This window comes from Balaenoptera ricei, chromosome 13 (genome assembly GCF_028023285.1).
Source record: "Balaenoptera ricei isolate mBalRic1 chromosome 13, mBalRic1.hap2, whole genome shotgun sequence".
NCBI classification, from domain to species: Eukaryota; Metazoa; Chordata; class Mammalia; order Artiodactyla; family Balaenopteridae; genus Balaenoptera; species Balaenoptera ricei.
This window is the reverse complement of record NC_082651.1, coordinates 56,959,311-56,978,399: the sequence shown is the minus strand read 5'-3', so window position 1 is coordinate 56,978,399 and position 19,089 is coordinate 56,959,311. Positions and strand designations below refer to the sequence as shown.

The 19,089-nt window shown below is 41.3% G+C and overlaps 1 protein-coding gene across 3 annotated transcripts in view; it reads left to right on the top strand.

Annotated features, from left to right (window-relative positions):
- Positions 1-311: 311 nt before the first annotated feature.
- Positions 312-19,089, top strand: part of SPTBN1 (spectrin beta, non-erythrocytic 1) — a 195,785-nt gene continuing 177,007 nt past the window's right edge. The window contains exons 1-2 of one of the 3 annotated variants that reach the window (XM_059943349.1): positions 312-536; positions 3,332-3,413. The gene's annotated coding sequence lies outside the window, so the exon portion shown is untranslated. Of the gene's footprint in view, positions 537-1,147; positions 1,241-3,331; positions 3,414-19,089 lie in introns of those variants that run through there. The other 2 variants (XM_059943347.1, XM_059943348.1) reach the window with 2 other exon arrangements.

The following is a 19,089-nucleotide window of genomic DNA, read 5'->3' as shown; positions in this document are numbered from 1 at the left end:
CAGGGCAGAGGCTCCGCGGGGAAAGCGTGGACGCGCCCGAGGTTCGGGTCGCGCGCGGAGCAGGCGCCGGGTGGGCGGCTGCGGGTCTCTCGGCGAGCGCGGAGGGCCGGCGGCAGAGGGAAACCGAGGAGGGAGGAGCGCAGCAGAGGGGTGGAGGGTGTGCGGGAGAGAGCGTGTGCGCGCGCGTGTGCGCGCACCCGGCGCCTGCCCGCGTCCGCGCCCTCCCTCTCCCCGCCCCTCGCCCCCTCCCTGCAGCTCCCTCCCCTCCTCCCCCCGCCCCGCGCTCCCGCCCAACCCCCGGAATCAGTGCAGCTGTTGCCGAGCAGGCTGCGGATTCCTCCAGTCCCTCCCTCGGCCGCCTCTCCGCCCGGAGCGAGCGCGCAGCCCCGCGCAACAGCGCCCACCGGTCCCGTCCTGTGAGCCCCGGCCCCAGCCGCGGACAGCCCCGCGGAGTCGCCTCCCGGCCCACCCGCCCGGCCGCCGAGGAGCGGGAGGAGGACGGGACCCCGGCGCCCCCACCCCCCTATCCGCGGGAGGTAGGTAGGGGGCCTGAGGCAGGAAGATGCCAACTCACTGGGGCTGTCTCCCGGGCTGGCTCCTGGGCGGCGGGAGGAGGGGCGCGGGCCCAGGCCGGGAGGACGCGGCTGTCCCGCCGTTGCCCTGCGCCCGGGGAGCGGGGTGGGGGCGGGGAAGCTGTAGAGCCCGGGCGGGGGCGGCGCGGGGAGCCGGGTCTCCAGTGGCGTCTGAGTACGCGGGCGGTGCGGGGCGGGGGGCGGCGGGCTCCGCAGTGAGGCGGTCGCAGAGCAGCCGTGCGCACCGCGGCCGCCCAGCCTCATCCCTGGACGCATTGGGGCCGATTCCTTCCCCGCCTCCGCCGCCTCCTCCCTCCAGCCGGGCGCAGCGGCCCCCGGCGCGGGGGTGGTTGCGAAGTGGGCAGACGGGAGGGTGTATTTTCGGGTGCCCTCTTTCTAGCCCCGGCTGGTGGCGAGCGGGGGCGGTGTTGACAGGGCCGGGCTTTGAGCGTAACGGTACGGGGGATGCGGCCAGGCGTGGTCCCGGCTGCGCCGCGCTGCAGCTGAAACGGAGGCGGCGGCCCGGCGCCCCCACCCCCGCCCATCCTCGCGCCCGCCCCCCGCCCTCCCTGCCGTCCCCGCTCTCCCAGGGCTGGGCGGGAGCCGCCTCGGGTCGCGGAGCCGCCGCGGCGCCCGCCCTTCAGCTCCTGCCACCCTCTCTTCAACAGGTTTGTGCCAGCGCGGGGACCCTCCGGGCTTGCCTTTGGGGAGGTGGGCTGGAAGCCCCTCTGGTCATCAGCCCTCACACGACGCCCGCGGCCCTCTTTTTGGGGGGAGCCTTCCCTTTGTTTTTGTGATAGGAAAGATGCCAAGTGCCTGCCGTCAGATGGGGAGGGGGGAGTGTTGTGGGCATCGGTACACAAACCGTGTCCGTTATTTTTCCAGTCAAAAGCCGGGCCCGATAGTAAGTGAGGAGAGGGCGAGTATGGGGGTGCTTCGGCGGAGGAGAAAAATGGATTCGGTGGGGTTTATCTGGACGGGGATGTGATTTTTTTGGCAAGATGGATGGCTCACGGTGCCCTTGCCGTGATGCAGCACAATGCAGCAGTATCGCAGCCTCCCCTGGTTCTCGCTGGCGGGGCTTGGCAAGGCCACTCGGCGCCTGCGGCCCCCGCCGGGCCCCACCCAGGCCCAGGGCTGCCCTTGGCCGAGACTCGGAGCTGCTTCTACCTTGTCATGCTGCTTCAGCTGGATGTGGCGTCGGGAGGACCAGGTCACCTAGTAGTGAGGGAGGGGAGTCTTCTCTTTGGGTAACCCCCTCCCGCCTAGCCTGTTGGGCCGTGCTGGGATGAAGGGGTGTCCTGCAGTGCTAATGCGGGCAGAGGGAGTCGGCCTGCGGCTGCGGACCGGAATCTGATCTCCGACCGAGGGACCTGAGCCGTAGGGAGGGGCTGCCGGGAGGACCGGGCCCAGTGGTGTGCGGAGGCAGTGGTGCAGTCTGTGTTGGGAGTCGCAGCGTCTTTTCACCCGTAATCCGTAAACCACAACCCAACTCTCCATCAATTTCATCATATGTGAAAGTTGATGTTTATTATTTGGTGCTTTACAGCTACGACATTACGGTACCTCTGTGTTTGATCAATACTAGGAGTATGAATTTTTCCTGTAGGAAACCATTTTTTGGAATGAAACCATTGATATATTTTAGTTCATATGTCCCTGAGACATTTTAAAAAATATTAACATTCAGTAAATTGTTTTAAAAAGAAGTTACATATGTTTTTGATGGATGGAAAATGATTTTTTAAACGTCTATTTGCTTTGTTTTCATCGTTTGCTTTTTCTGTAATCAAATACGTTTACATATTCGGATTCTTTATTAAGGATTATTTGGTAAACGTGTCATGGTTGATGGTAAATTGGTATTCAGATTGGCTTTGATAGCCAAGTTAAGTCTCCAGTCATGAATAATGGGATTGTGGTGGTAACTGATTGCATTTGTTTGTTTATATATATATGTACTTTTTATATACATATATTTTGCAGATGTGGCTGGGGAGGGGATTGTGAAGGGCAGACCACCAGGGCCTGTGTAGCTGGTATCTGGTCAGAAGGAGATGTTCCAACATCCTCATCTATTTAGTCTGGGGTAGTACCCAAGGAATTTCCTTTATAAATGCCACTTCTACAATTCAACGTGGGATGGCAAATGAGATACATTTCAGATTTCACCCCAGGCTCTTCTAGAATGTATAGGTGAAAAAGAGAATTTCAGTAAGTTAACTGGAAGGGAAGATCAGTGTTTCAAAGCAAGGGTGTGTCTGCTTTTATTTTTTAAATCTCTAATGAACCCAAGTTAGTGGCATTTGATTTTATGTGGCTCTGCAGAATAGAATTGACTGCAGATTGTGTGGTTTATGTGCATTATTTTCAGTAATAGAGGGCCATTAAAAGGTGGAATTTTTTAGATTTGGGCTAAATCTTTGTGCTGGTTGTATAAAATCATGTTGCATTATGATGTTTTGGAGTATTCCTTCCATAGATTATCCAGACATTTTGGATTTACTGTGTTGTAAGAAAACACCCTGTGTTGATGTCACAGGAAGTTTAGCTGTTCTGACTTACCAGGGGCAGAATTCTGTTAGGTTAAGCTCTTTGTAACTCTGTTGGCTCTGGAGAGACCAAACCTTCATCAGAGAGAATGAGAAATACTGGGGCAGTGAAGAAACTGCTGTCACTTGGACGTCTTCTGCTGTGCAGGCTTTCGGTAAAGAGCATCTCTCGGATGAGAGTAGTAACAACTGTCTGTGATGTTGCAGGAGCAAGCGACAAGACCTCACTCTACTAGTGACACATCCTTAGCAGAGACTTGGCATTGGCAGAGTTTCCTTGGAAGAGTATGTGAGTGGTTATTTTGTCTTGCTGTATGAAAGTATGACTTTACATGTAGAAGTACTATTTTGAGATGGGAGGATTTTACTACTTCTAAACAAACATAGGCATGATGAGGGGAAATTATTCGGTGTGGTTTTTGTTGAGATAATAAGCTTTTCGTTTTAACAGCATATTCTTAGAGAGAATTTTAAAGCCCAACATATATATTTTTTACATGCAGTGATAGGATGCTCCTTTAATTTTGTGGGGCCCCCCACCAACATCTGCATGAAAATCAGGCCTTAATTAATGTTTTGTGAATATCTTTATGGTAGTCCTGGTTTCTTCCTTTGAGACTTTTGGGAATGTAAACCATTCTTCCATAAGGAAAGGGCTAATACCCCTGCTGGAAAAGCGATTTCTCTAGGTCTGTGGAGGTGAGTAAAACCTCTCCTGGAGTTCTCTTGGAAGTTTTCAGTCTTTGCTGTTTCTCAAAGCACCTTTTCTTTGCAAAAGACCTAGTTTAGTACTCTTGATTTTTTTCTGATAACAAGCGTCCTGTATCCAAGTTTTTATAGTGTAGGAATAACGTCGTCAATCTCTACTTTGGGGGAAAATGAAACGGTCTCAATTAGATACTCTCATATTTCTATTTGTAAACATCACCAGAGAAGGCATTTTCATGATGTCTCTTGCTACCATAGTGAGGTGAGGTTCGTGGGCCAGCAACATCAGGATGGGATCACTTACGAAGTGGGAGCTTGTTGTATATGTAAATCCGTAGAGGCTCAGTCCTTTCCAATCAAAATTTGCATTTTAACATGACCCCTAAGTGGTCTGTATGGACATTAAATTGAGAAACTGCTCTGCTCCTTCAGCTAAAAGGCTTCCATATCAAAAGGTTCTTACTAGTATCTTACTTTTGTCTTTTGCTGAAGTATCAGCACATTTTTTCCCCTTGCATCACTAAGAAATTAATGCATGTGTTGTAAGTTATTTAATACAGAAATATTTAATTTAAAGTTCTTCTGTAATCTTCAGGTGGAAGAGCTCTATTTACTATGTTTATTTAGATTAATCAATTTTTTAGGTTCTTTTCTAAAACACCTCTAATGTTGAAAAAACAAACTCCCCACCCCCCCCTAGAAGAAGGCATTAGTTTTGAGATAGCAGAACTGGAGTCCAGGAAGCTAAACCCCTGACCATAGGGTCCCCTCTACTACCTCTGCTCTCCTCTGGCATCTTGTTCTCTGTCATCAGCTATTTTTCCTGGTGTATTCAATATCCTGACCTTCTGGTTCATTTTTTTCCCTTAAAGTTGTTTTTTATTAAGTGATTTGTATATACAAAATAATGTTCATAAAAGATATATTACAGAATCACAAGCCAATGGACACTCAGGCAGCCACCACTTAGTTCAAGAAGAAGAACCTATTATACATTCAGAGTCCCCTGTGTGCCCCTCTGTCATCCCATCTGAAGCAGCCACGGTCCTGAATTTTGTGTTTATCATTCCCTTGCTCTTCTTTATGGGTTATCCTTTTAAAAATTCGTATTTATTTTATATGTTTCAGAACTTTATATAAATGAAATTACACTTTACGTATTTTTCTGTGACTTGTCCTTTCAGATTAACATATTCCTGAGACTCCTTCATTTTGTTGCTGTAGTTCATTCATTTTCACTGCTGTGTAGTATTTCACCATGGCTTTTATTTATTCTTTCTACTGTAGATGGAGATTTGGATTGATTTTAGTTTTTTTTTTTTCTTTTGCTATTATGAAAGGACTGCTATGAATGGGTCTCCTACATGTCTCTTATTATGTATGTGGGGATACATGCACATGCACACAAACATATTATTTGTTTTTCTCTCTCTCAGGAATGAAATTTGCTGGCTCATAGGGTATATGCATCATCAACCTTACTAGATAATGCCAAACCTTATTAGATAATGCCAAAGAGATTGTATTGATTATATTCCTATTAGAAGTGTACAGATGTTATAGTTTTTCCACAACCTTGCCAGACTTCAGAATGTTGTCCAGTCATATTTGTGAAATGTTATCTCATTGTGCTTTTTATTTGCAATTTCCCTGATTATTGAGGTTAAGTATATATTTATAGTATTGACCTTTTGGGTTCCCTCTTTTGTTAAGTCCTTGTTTAGTCTTTTGTCTGTATGTCTTTTAGATATTTTTCTTATTGATTGATTTAATGTAGATTGCCTAATAATCCCTTGTGGATTATATGTGTTGCAAAAACTACCTCCCAGTTTGTGTTTTGTTTTTTTTTTTTTTAAACTCTTCGTGGTTTATTTTGATGAACAGTCACTCATAATTTCAGTAGAATCATAATCAAGTTTTTGTCCTTTAAGGTCTGTAAGGATGATTATGTTGTTGCAGAAAATTTTCCCTTAGTTTGGAGAGAGCTTGTGTTTTATAGTCAAACAGATCTGGGCTCAAATCCTAATGCTATTGTATACCAGCGATGTGGTCACATCTAGGTCCTTGGGTTAGTTCATTACTCTTGGAATCACGATTTCCTCATCAGTAAAGTTGAAATAATAATACTTCCTCATACAGTTGTGAGATAGCAGTGTACAGTGCTAGGCACATAGTAGGCGTTCAGCTGATAACGGTTCCATTCCTTTCTCTTTGGACTATCCAAGCTATACCAGCCACTGACCCCTCTTGGAGTGCTTTCTCAAAACTACCTTAACATTTTTATGCCAAAAGAGCTATTATTCTTTTATTTTTTTAAATTCTGTGTTACCAATGGAATTTTTATATTTATTAACACAGGCTGTGCAAGACCACTTAGTGGAAACCCTTTGTCAGTTCAGTTTCCTGTTCTTGAAAGTAGTGTGATTATAGTTCTTTTACCAAGAAGCACTTATATGAATGTTATTCCTTTGCTGCTACTCTAAGATTACTTTGCAATATGGTTTTTAATGCAGTAAATAACTATTGGGTACCTTCTGTAGCCAAGGCTTGTCATTGGGTTAGGATGATGGTGGTGTGGGCTGGCTTAAAGGTGAATAAGAATTAGTTCCTGAATCCAAGGCCTTTATACTCCTAACGTATAGAATATACTCTCTATATGTACACGGAAGGTAAAGATCTTTTATTGACCAGGTGTGTGACTTCAGCAAGCCATTAATCTTTCTGGTCTCAGATCTAAATTTATCAAATGAAAAACTTAGATGAAATCCTAGTGGGGGTTAAAACCTGGCACATGGGCACCACTCCCTGTGTCCCTGGGAGGCATAGAAAATCAATCAGGGTGCTCTTTCTGCAGAGCTGAGATGGGGCCCCAGGAACACCCTCAATACAGTGTTCGAGTCAGGAACTGCCAACTGATCAGATCTGGCACTTAGGTTTCAAGATCCTGTACACCTAAAATTCTGTGATGGTATTTGAGTAACACAACACTTTGGCAGTTGTTCAAAACACAGTGGAACAGGAAGAAACTAGAAGCAAGGAGACAGGAAAGAGGTGATGGTGAAGGTCCAGAGATTAAGGGAGCAATTGATGGTGGAGGCTGAGAGAATGAGGAGGAGGGGAGAGATGGGAGAAAGGTTGTGAAGACCCAATCCTTTGCTGACAATTTGCAGGGTGACTGGATGGGAGTGGACCTGAGTGGATAAGGAGCTAAAATAAAGGGTTCAGAATCGAATAATGACAAAGAGCATGGTTGTCACCATGATGACAGAAGTAGACAGGTTAAGGGGAAGAGTGGCTATCTGGTTGGGAAGAGAATCAGTTTTGTGTTTAAACATGTTGAATTTGAGGTTCTGGCAGAACCCTTCGTGGAGATAATGCTCAAGAAGTTGAAGGAGACAGGTCAGGGCTAGGGTGGCTGAGGAGAGGCTGTTGGATGCAGGAGTCCCGAGCCTTGGGCTCTGGAATTACTCCAACTTGTCACTCCATGCACTGGCTAATTGACCTTCTGCAAGCTGCCTTGACCTCTCTGTGAGCCTCAGTATCTTCATCTGCAAAATGGTGGTATTGACAGTTTCTGTCACAAAGGATTATGAAAGCTAAGTGGGATAATCCAGTGCCATCACAATACGTTTTAATTATCATAAAACGTGGAATTTTTGCTTAGTTTGTCTCACTTTTATGCTTCCTTTCAAATAATTTGATTTATTCAGAAAAGATACATTCCAGTAAACAATACCATCATGCAGATAAATAATGCTAAGTCTATATTAAACTTGTCCTTATGTCTAATTAGTAGGAAAAGCAAACCTGATTAATACTTATTTTTAATAAATAAGAAAACGCTAAAACCCTAGTGCTTAGGGAAAGGATAGGAACATAGTTTGTAAAAGAAGACAGCATAGAAGCCAATAACCATATTCAATTGTTCAAACCCACCAGTAATATGAAATAAGAACTAAAACAATTAGATTAATTTTCCACTTAAATTGGTAGGTAATGCTCTCTGGGATGCTGTGAGATTGGGCCTCTGCATCACGTGTTGGGAGAATATGTGGATTAATACAAACTGAGTGGAAAACAGGGGGTCCTTTATATATAACAGAAAACTTAAATGTTTATGCCGTTTGGGCTGAAATTCCCCTTGTAGTTCTGTAATCTAAAGAAGGAATTAAAAATAAGGACAGGCTTTTAAGCAGGGATTTTCTTAGCAATATTAATAGTGAAAAAGCAAATGTGGCATAGTCAAATAAATTATGGCGCAGGCATAGGATAGAATTCAATGTACTGCTTAAAATAACGGTTTGTTAGAGTATTACTGAAAAGGGAAAATGCCAACAATATAATATTCCGTGGAAATATCTGTATGCAAAGCTGTACAATATGGTATAACTCCAGTTTTGTTATATTAAAGACTGGAAGGAAATACATTAAAATATTAATGGTTTGCTTTGGATGGTGGGTTGATGGGTGATTTCCTTTCTTATATGAAAGGAAATTCCTATGACTTAATGTTTCTCATTTGGAGTTTTGAAATATCTTACAAATAGAGAAGAGTACAGTAAATAATATAATAGACTACCATGAGGATCATTTTTTAAGTAATAAAAAAAGCAATCAACCATTTAGTTTTTAAAAAAGAAATGAAAAAAGTAAGCCTGGCTAATTGTAGATTATTGTTAGGGGATGGTTTAAGAGTCCGAAGGGTTGTCATATCTGTCCTCTGCACTTATCCAGAGCAGTGGGAAAACATCAGCATCTGTAAGTCACCTTCTGAAGGGTGTGGGTGTGAGAGGGGTAGAGCATTCAGATGTAATGGAATGATAGCTAGACACCACTAGTCTGGGTCAGCTTAAAGAGTGGGGAAGACCAGGTTTCTTTATTATTTCCAAACCGCACACTTGTGTGACGAGAGCAGTGGAATTCTGTGACATATTTGTTTTCACTTGTAGAAGCCCAAACACTGCTGCTGGAACTAATTTTGTAACCATTAGGCCACCAGGTTTCATTGGTATTGGTCAGAAATGTAGATAAAATTCCAAGTGAAATACTGTATGCTAACACACATATATGGAATCTAAAAACAAAAAAAAACGTTCTGAAGAACCTAGGGGCAGGACAGGAATAAAGACACAGATGTAGAGAATGGACTTGAGGACACGGAGAGGGGGAAGGGTAAGCTGGGACGAAGTGAGAGAGTGGCATGGACATATATACAGTACCAAATGTAAAACAGATAGCTGGTGGGAAGCAGCCGCATAGCACAGGGAGATCAGCTCGGTGCTTTGTGACCACCTAGAGGGGTGGGATAGGGAGGGTGGGAGGGAGGAAGACGCGAGAGGGAAGAGATATGGTGATATATGTATATGTATAACTGATTCACTTTGTTATACAGCAGAAACTAACACACCATTGTAAAGCAATTATACTCCAATAAAGATGTTAAAAAAAAAATTCTGAGTGAAAATTTTAAAATAAAAATGACTCCAGATTTAGATTACTTCCAATTAATGGTTTCTCAGCATCTCAGGAATATTCAGGCTAAGAGTGGGAGGAATGAATTTTAATGATACTCTTTCTTTTTTCTTATGAAAAGAAATTCTTATATAATGTTATATATGACATTTATGTATGTATATAATGATATCTATTTTATCTGTCTATCACATGAGAAAGAGAGATGTGTGTGATTGAGAAAGCTCCACCATGAAGGGAGACAAAGGGCTATTTTAAGACTTTTTAAGTGGGGAATTTTATAGAGATAGTATTTTGAAGGAAGGTGAATCCCAGGAATGAGTCACTTTGTCCTTAGCTGGTGAGGGAAATGTTTGAGAGGAAATAGTACTTTCTGTTTTATGGTCCACGTCCTCAACTGTATTGGTACTTTGTAAAATGTAGCTTATAAAAATGAACTAATTTACTTTCAGGAATTTTGTATTTTTTCTGCCATGAACTTTAAATGGTTGATTGAGGAGGGGTTCAGGTGAAGTGTGCTTTGAGATATGAAAGTAAGATGTTATAACTTGAAGATTGCTTTAAAATTGGCCCTTTTATATAGGCATCATAATTCCATTCTTAGTGAACTCTAAAGAACCATTTGACATCTCTGCTCTAGGATCCTAGAGTTCCTTGCTGATTCTGATCTTTAACATATAAACTTGAAGCCATTACTTAGGCAGTAAAATCTGTATCAGAATATAACTACGAATTTTTTACTCAACAGATGAAATAGGATGAAATTTAGAATGACATATGAATAGAATTTATTCTTTTGAAATGTATATGTTCAGTGTTTAATTTGTATAATTAAATATGTCTCTGCTTAGTAAGTTCATTAGCCTAACAGTGGTTATCTCTGGGTGATGGGATTGTGGAGTTCTAATTTCATCTATCCATGTATTCCAAATTTTTTGAAAATACTTACCAATAAACTTTTGATCTTTATTAAAAATATCCTAACACCAGAACAAGCATCATTTTAGCTGGATAAAAACTAATGAGTGAAATGATTAATCAGCTAAATATACCCTCTGCTGTTCAATTTTTTTCTACCAGGGCTTTCAGAAAGGCAGCATTAATAGTACTGAAGGTGTAAAGAACGCCGAAGTTTTGAAAAGATTTTTTCATTCCTCATTTAAATGTGCAGTTTGTTAGAGCCTTGCCATTTCCGTGGAGTGTGGGAAAAGATGTAGAAACTGGGCCACAGGGGAGCCTGACAGAAGCATCATCCGGGTGGAGACCAGCCTCGAATGGCTACTGCCTTTGGTTCTGGATGAAATTTCTTGTTGTTTCCCTACCCTCTTGGATGGCTGTTTCAGGGATAATTTTTGTCCTCGTGTGTTTGCTTCAAGGCCAAATCTAAATGTTCAAGGGCTACACATTTTTCCAAGTGTTCTTCACCAGCTGTACAGAGTCTTTGGGGTGGGATAATGCATACTTTTATCACGGTCTAGGGCTTTCCCCACCCCCCCCCCTTTTATCTTATTTAAAGGGGAAGAAAAACCTAGATTCTTCCCTAAGGCAATACTTATTATTTTTCTCTGTGATGTTTAAACATTTTCCATTGTATTTTATAACCTGTAGCGTAGGAGTGCTTTTATAGGGAGAACAATCATCTTAAAAGTTAAAATATTCATTTTCTTCACCTTTTAGAATCCCTGAATTTTTGAGTGTCTGCTACTATATACAGTATGTTAGGTTTTTTCTGAATAGTTTATGTAGAATATATACTTTCAAAAAGGTATAAAATAACATAAAATCATAACATAACAATTTCAAAATTTTCAAAATAATATTTATTACCAAAATAATAAATATTGTAGAGCATATGGAAAATAAAAATGAACACAAAGAAGAAAATTAAAATCACTGACCCCATTCAGTGACCCCAGAGACATGCAGTTATCATTTTGGTGTTTGTCTTTTAAACCTTTTTCCCTCTGTACATATTTGTTCGTCTCATGAATAAGGGTCAGTCCTCAAATCTCAAGCTAAAGATGTAAAGTTTTCACAGTCTGAATAATCCCTTGATGTTTATCACCCTTCCAGTTGGTACATGTAGCATGACAGAACATAATATCTTATTACTACTGGCAATATTTAAAACTGTGGCTTATGGATACTGTCGGTTTCCCTGAGTTGTTTCAGTGGCGGGGTATTAAGGAAAACGGCAAAGATTGAGAGAATCCCAAATTTGCTTATTGTAGATACTTCTCTTCTTTAAAAAAAATTGTTTTGTAGTGGAAAAGTACCAGAAATTAAGCTATCATTAGATAATGTGTGCTGTTTGTTTTGAGAGGAATTCCCATCGGAGTTGCATTAATTCCCTGAGAGACATCTCCGTATGCTTCGGACAACATCTGATTTTACTTTTGTCTTCAGATTTCAGAGTTTTTGGAACCAGCTACCCTATAAAGTGTTGCAAATGGAATGGATGTGGTTATTATAATCTTGGTTTTAAATGTAATAAATTTTACTGGGCTGGATTTGGTTGTAATTGTTGAAAGCATACAGTATAGCTCAGCTTTCCTAGGGTATTTGTATCAGCTGAACTCTTTAAAATTCTATCTTCAGATCCGGGATCTATTTCAAGGAGAAAAAGCAATATACATATTTGATTATGCAAACCAGTTTGTTAAGCCATGGGACCTCAGATGGATGGATGTGATGCAGGTGACTTGCTGGCACTTCTTTGTTGCCTTAATTCTAGTATAGTTGGCCTCTTCCTGAAGAAGGTGCTAATAGGGTTTCTTCATGTGCTGAGGAAAAGAGGGAGTGGAAAGAGGGGAGAAATACCTTTTCATTGGAAGAGAAAGAAAGCCCTTGCCAGCAATTTCTGTGAGGTACTTTGTGGTTGTTACTGGTCTCACTTGGGTTAGTTGGCCACAAGGAAAAATGGCAAATGATCTTCTTCCCAGGTTTAAACACTAAGGCCAGTGGTGGCACCTTGCACAGTTTAGAGGGGAAATCTGAGCTGGGCCTGGTGGTGGATGGAGCTGGGCTGGGTGATGGATGGAGCAGGGTTGGGTGATGGAGCTCAGGTACACTCTGGACTTCCTCTCTCCAAATGAGGGATTGTTCAGAAACTCCCAACCTGGTGGGAGTCATTCTCTTTGAGGGTGGCCAAAACCCATCAAGGGAAATGTTTGCTGGTTAATGTGCCTGGGCTGACTGAAGCCTGGAGTAGGGAGGGATCTCATCTTGACCTACAGGCAGCTTCAAACGTTGAGTCTTGGCACCTGGGGAGGCACTGAGCTGAGACAGTGCCCAGTGTCTGGTCCCGGTGCCCCAGGTTAGGGAGTGTAGGAGGCTTGAATGTAGCCTTATCTGGACCTTTGACTGGATGAGCACACCTGTCTCTATTTTAGGAGGCGAGTGGTTAGAGGTATCAGTTGGGTAACTTCTCTGAAAGGGGCCTGGTCCTTCTCACAGCGAGGCTGACAGCTCCGTGCTGCCAGCTGCCCTTAAATACCCGACTTATCTCCTGGGGCGGAGTCGAAGAAGCACCCTGATCCTGGAGCAGAGACATTTGTGTGCCATTTGAGCAGAAGAGAAACCAGTGCACACTTTGTGTTTTATTCTTTAACGTAGGTTTTTTTTGTTTTTTGGGGGGTTTTTTTTTTGGTCTGTTTGTTTGTTTTTAAATCAACACCCACTGCCAGAAGAATTCCTGAATTTCCCTGATAATCAGGATGATTTCTCATTTCGAAAGGCTTGTTTTGCTTTTTAAGTATGTGTTCCTGACATTAAGAACATCAGCTTTCATCCTAGTTCTAAAAATCTTTGATTCAGAAAGGGTGAAAGTTTAATTAGACGGCAGGCTAATTTATTGTCTTGTTCCTGAGGAAGACTGTTCTTGTCTGTCAGTTGAATTTTATATATATTGATATATATAAATATATATACATATATATATATTTCCAGCTCTGAAGAATGATTTTGTTAGGGTATGTTTGCATGAATATTTTATTCTTAATTATAATATATTGTCCTTTGGACTATACCCTTGTTAAAGGAAACTTGTTCACATGAAATAAAAATATCTTTAGTGGGTCATGCTTGAGAACTGCTTCTCAGTCTTCTCAACTTTTGAAGTCAGTAGTTTTTTAATGTAAAGAGTGTATCGATAGCTGGCCCATCACTGGAATGTTGTGCAGCTGTGCAGACCATGAGGAGCAAATGTGCTAATTAAATATATATTTTTTTTAGCAAGAATGGAATGTAACAGCATGTGGTTAACCATTCCAGTTTGTTTTTGAAGAGGACTTTTTTTTTTGGCCAAATACTAACAATTAGAGAGTACATTGACTTAGAGGATGTAATGTTATGTTAAATCGTTCTTTTCACGGAAGTAATGGGACTCATTAAATCCTGAGTTTATCCTTTAAAATACACCCTGATTAATAATCTGCCTCAAAATGTAGGCAGTGGCTGCATGACTAGGGTCTAGCATCTGTAGTCGGGATTTGATCTTGTTTTTTTCCCTCTGTATCAGTTCTCCTTCCTTGGTTGGTGAGTATTCAGCCTTTCTCTGGGCACTGACACACAGCATTTCCTCCCAGCTTGAACAGTATTCCGATACTTGTTTTGGGGACCCATGTGAATTGGATCATTTGGATTAAGCTGCATCCACACAGATGGTGCTCTGATTTTTTTTTTTTTTTAGTCAGACATTGTTCAAAGTGAACGGATGGGAATAAATGGCAGGTTGGTTGTGTAATGTGGCAACATCTTACTTAGTGTGTCTTTAGAGATAAGTGGGGTGAGATTCCAGCAAGGCTGTGCATAAAAAATTAGAATGTGTTGGAGAACTGCCAAGAGATTGGGAGCAAGCTGTGTGACAAGCACCGATGCAGCTTTGTCCTGCCTTAAAATAGCTACAGTTTAACAAAATATCTTGAAACTTGTCATTTCACTTGAGCAAAGAATTGGAATAGAGGTGGTGGCTTTCCTCTTTAGCAAGGTTTATTTTTATTTATTTATCTTTTTGTTCCAGTAATCTTAAATCTTGTGACTATATGGAGGAAAACACTTCTGTGTAACATCAAATCTTGCATGGTTTTACCTGGACTAATGAGTAATGCGTTCTGCCAGACTTCACGTGGAGGTTCCCCTGCCCTACCTACTCCACTCACTGCAAAATATGCAGTCTTTGTGGTTTGAATGAAAATTGGGGCCCTGAAGGTTTAAAAAAAAAAGTCCTATATTTTATATATCTGACTGTCATTTGTATATGAATTATTGATGGTTGGATGCCAAAACATTGTAGAAGCAGAATAAAAGGCATTTGGTTAACTGTCATGCAAAATCTTGTTTTTTTCTTCGCTTACTCACTTTTTGACTTCGTGTCATTGGCCATTTGTCTGCAGTACTTGATTCTTGTGTGTAATTGATTTACTTCCTGACTGTGGTCTTTCAAAATTGTTTTTAATTGCAAGGCTTGTTTTTTTAAATCAGCATGGTAGAAACAAGGTGGGGGGGCGGGGCTGTGCAGTCTTTAGGAGGAGTCCCGTGCGGGGCGCTGGGAGCCTGATGGGGACATGAACAGGCCGGTGGGGGTGGTGGGTTGGGTGGCTGGGTGGAGGCGGGGGCTGCCTGTGGGGATAATCCAAAGAACCTGTTAGTTTGGGTTCTGTGAAGATGAAATCTTTAAAAATGCAGTATTTGGATTACTGAGTGGAACTAAAATAAGAACAGAGGATTTAGATGTTAACTGTAACAGGAAAACAGTGAGTGAACTTTATCTTAAAGCGCTTATATACAAACCAAGTTCCTAGTAAGAATTTTCTGAAAGTTGGTATTAACAGATGTCTTAATTATCCTCTAAAGTCTGTTAGAAGTTTGGACTTGGACTAATTGCAATAATTTTAAGCTTTTTAGAGTGCCCCGCAAATGGCTTTGTTTCTTTTATTTTGCTGTCTGCATATCTATAATATTTTGAATTTTGCTTTGCCACTTTTCGTATCTTACATGTATTTCAGAGGGCTTCTCCTTGTATGGAAACATTTCTGGCTCTATGTAAGTACCTTATACAGAGATTTATAGTATCTAATTATTAGGTCTTTGGTCAGTAAAGTTAAGGTTGCTTTTCTAGGTGTGTTTTCAGAATCTGTAAAAAACATTTTGTTTTTTTTTACAACATGAAAAATATTTTGTAGAAAATGTGGAGATACTTAGCTTCTGAGAAGTATTGATCTTTTTCATTCTTAAATGGCAAATGACTTCTCTATGTGGTTTGGTTGATGTATTGGAAAATTTCTTGACGATTTCTAAACTTTTTAAATTATGCTTTTGCCTTTCCCTTCTTTTACACATTCCCTTTTTTTTAAAACATACTCTTGGATAGCCATGCTGGTAAGTTGAATTCAGAAGGTGTGAACCGTGAGCCAGAGCCACCAACCAGTTCCCTTTTTACTTAACACACCATTATCTGATCTGCTTGTGAAACTTGATTTTGGGTTATTTTCATCTCAGACCATTCTTTTTTTAAATATTTATTTATTTATTTATTTATTTATGGCTGTGTTGGGTCTTCGTTTCTGTACGAGGGCTTTCCCCAGTTGTGGCAAGTGGGGGCCACTCTTCATCGCCGTGCGCGGGCCTCCCACCATCGCGGCCTCTCTTGTTGCGGAGCACAGGCTCCAGACGCGCAGGCTCAGCAATTGTGGCTCACGGGCCCAGTCGCTCCGCGGCATGTGGGACCCTCCCAGACCAGGGCCCGAACCCGTGTGCCCTGCACTGGCAGGCAGATTCTCAACCCCTGCGCCACCAGGGAAGCCCCTCAGACCATTCTTTTAATCTTGCAAGAGAGTTCAGTCATTCAGTGTAAGCAGTGAAAAGCAGGCAAAAAGTAAAATATTTGAATATCCCTTTTCTGGATTATTGTCTAAATTAGAAAATCATTCATTTTAATTTTATACATGCATATAGCATAGTATCTCTCTTTGTATGCCTTGTATTGCCACAAGCTTATAAGACTAGGGACAAATAAGGTTAGCATTTAAAATATTCCAGACATAAAAATTTACGGAATTTGCTTATATATGTTGGGGGACACACAGAACAGACCCAGGGTTTTAATTGGCTCTTTGTGCCGTGTGAAGGCAGATGGAAACGTTACAGAAATCTGCTGCAGATGGCAGTGGGGTGGACAGGTGAGGACCACGTGGAAGTTCATACCAGGGGTAGGTGGAGCAGTGAGTTGGTTTATGAAATGCTAGCTGTCTTAGATGTTTCTACAGCTGTTGTCAGCTAGCTGAAAATAAATTGAACTTGTTAAAATGGTAACAGTTTTGCTGTCTGAATAGGTTTAGATAGAATATTGCTTTAGATGCCTATAAAGATGTTTATTGTTAACATTATTATTGTAATAGAAAAAAAATTGGTAAGAACCCAAATGTCCATCATTGGTAGGTTAGAGGAAGGAATATTATGGAGGCAGTACAATGTAGTGGTTAAGAGTGCTCACCCAGGGGCTGCCTGGGTCTGGATTCCGACTCTCCCATGGATTCACTTTGTGACCTTGGGCAAGTCATTAACCCTACTCTGTCTCAGTTTCCTCGTCTGTAAGATGGGCACAATTGTAATACAGGCCTTAGAGAGTTATTGTCAGGATTAAATATGTTAACGTAAGTAAAGTGATTAGTCTAATACCTGGCAAATATATAACTATTAGTTATTATTATACTGATAAAAATATTATTATTATTGAAAACCTAATAACATAGAAAAGTTTTTAATATAAGGGGAAAAAAGCAGAACACAGGATTATATAAATGGTATGATCTCAACTATGTACAAAAACAAAGAAAAAGAAATAAGAAAATACTCCAAATATTAATTTTGGGAGAGAGTGGTAGGATTACTTGTGATTTTTATTTTTGTCTCCATGCTTTTCTGTATTTTCCAGTGTTCTACAATCAGTATGTCTTTTATAATTTAAAAAGATAAACTTTGTTTGGAAAAGTGAATGTTATCCATTGCAAGCAATTAGTATGTTAATTACAAGAACATCCTGTTTATTCTTTAAAAGCTCCAGGTCTTCCATTTGGCCAAAGTTTGCCCCCTTTTGATTCTACAATACTTTCACATTCTTACAAAGTGCATTAGAGTAATGACACGCCAAACTATTTTTAAAAAAATTTCATAGTTCAGGTGTTTCTACTAATTCAGACTAATGGTGTAATAAAAAGAATGTAGACAGGTATAGTTATATGAAAGCTGTTTATTGGTGGTATGATCTTAGACGAATTATGTAATAGAATTTTGGTTTTCTCATGTGAAAGGGAGATGATGCCAACAGTTACCATCAACCAACTATCACATTGTCAAGATTAAAAGCAGCAATCTGTGCACTTTGTTTCTCAGGGTCTGGCACATTATAGGCACTCGGTAAGTGTTGTTGCTACCCTCACTGCCCACCCGTGCCAACAAACTAAACTGCAAACAGGCTAAACTTGGCCACTTCAAATAGTCCATACCATGGCATTTAGTTTTAGCTCACTGATCTTTAGATCTTTAAGATTCTGTAGACCAAAGTGGCCTTCTTAAAGATGCATCCTTGTTGTATGCTTATTGTACTATCTATCTCCCCATCCTTCAAATATTTCTAACTCTACATTTATTTTCTCACTTCAATTTATATTGTCACTTTAGTCAATTTATATTGACTTATTTAAGAAAATTTACCTCCATAGCATATCAGGCAGGTTAGGCTGGTGCTGCAGTAACAAACATCTCCAAAATCTCAGTGGGTTAAACCCACAGAAGTGCATTCCTCATTCATATTTTATGTCCATCATAGGATGGCAGGGGTCTCTCCCCCATGTTTTTCTCCCTTAGGAACTCTGGCTGATGGGTCCTCTAAGTCAGTGACCAGAACTAGTCACACGACCTTGCCCAGCTACAGGGGGGAGCAGGCAAGTGTAATCTACCCATGTGACCAGAAAGAGAAGAGACTGGCTATTCTGAGCATTAGAAGTTTCTGACCAAACGTAGATGATGGTATAGGTAATACAGTCTAACTTGGCATTTCTTACCAAGTTTTTGAAGTACTAGTTTTGCAGTATGTTAACATGTGTTATTTAAAAGAATGCTAGGTGAAGTAAAATGTAATGGGTTTCTTTAGTGAGGGACTTCTCAGAGCCTTTATAAGCTGATAGGCATTGTAGAGGGGAGAGTGATGTATGTTGTTTCCCAAATTTAGCTGACTTTGGAATTCTTTTTTTTTTTTTCATAGCCTCTCTTAGGCCAGGGTTTCATAGAATATGCTTTGGGATGCCCTCATCTAGTCTGTTCTCATACAAGGGAAAACTATTAGAATCACGTTTTAATTATTACATATGCTGGGAAGAAGCTTTGTATTTATTGTTTGCTAGAAGAGTTGATTATTTGAAGAGTCTGGTTTCTGCGATTATGAATCAAATTGCAGGCAATGTTGTTTTAAAATTTTAGTCATTGGTTACATGCCTGTGTTGAATCCATAGGATTTTGTCTTCATTTAGTTGCTTTTGTGTTCTAAACTTACCACTGAAAAGAGAGAGGTAAACAAACCAGGACCGCACATCTTTGTGGTGATAAAAGATTAAATTGGTTTGAGCAGATGGCCCAAACACATATAATTGTTTATTGGTTTCTGCATTTTTCTTGATTCTCTCTGACTTTCCATAACAAATTTTCTAGAAGATTTGACGTTACTGAAATGAGGGCTCTGATAAGAAGGAGAGGGACAACTTTTGTCAAGAGGTATTACTTATTTCTCT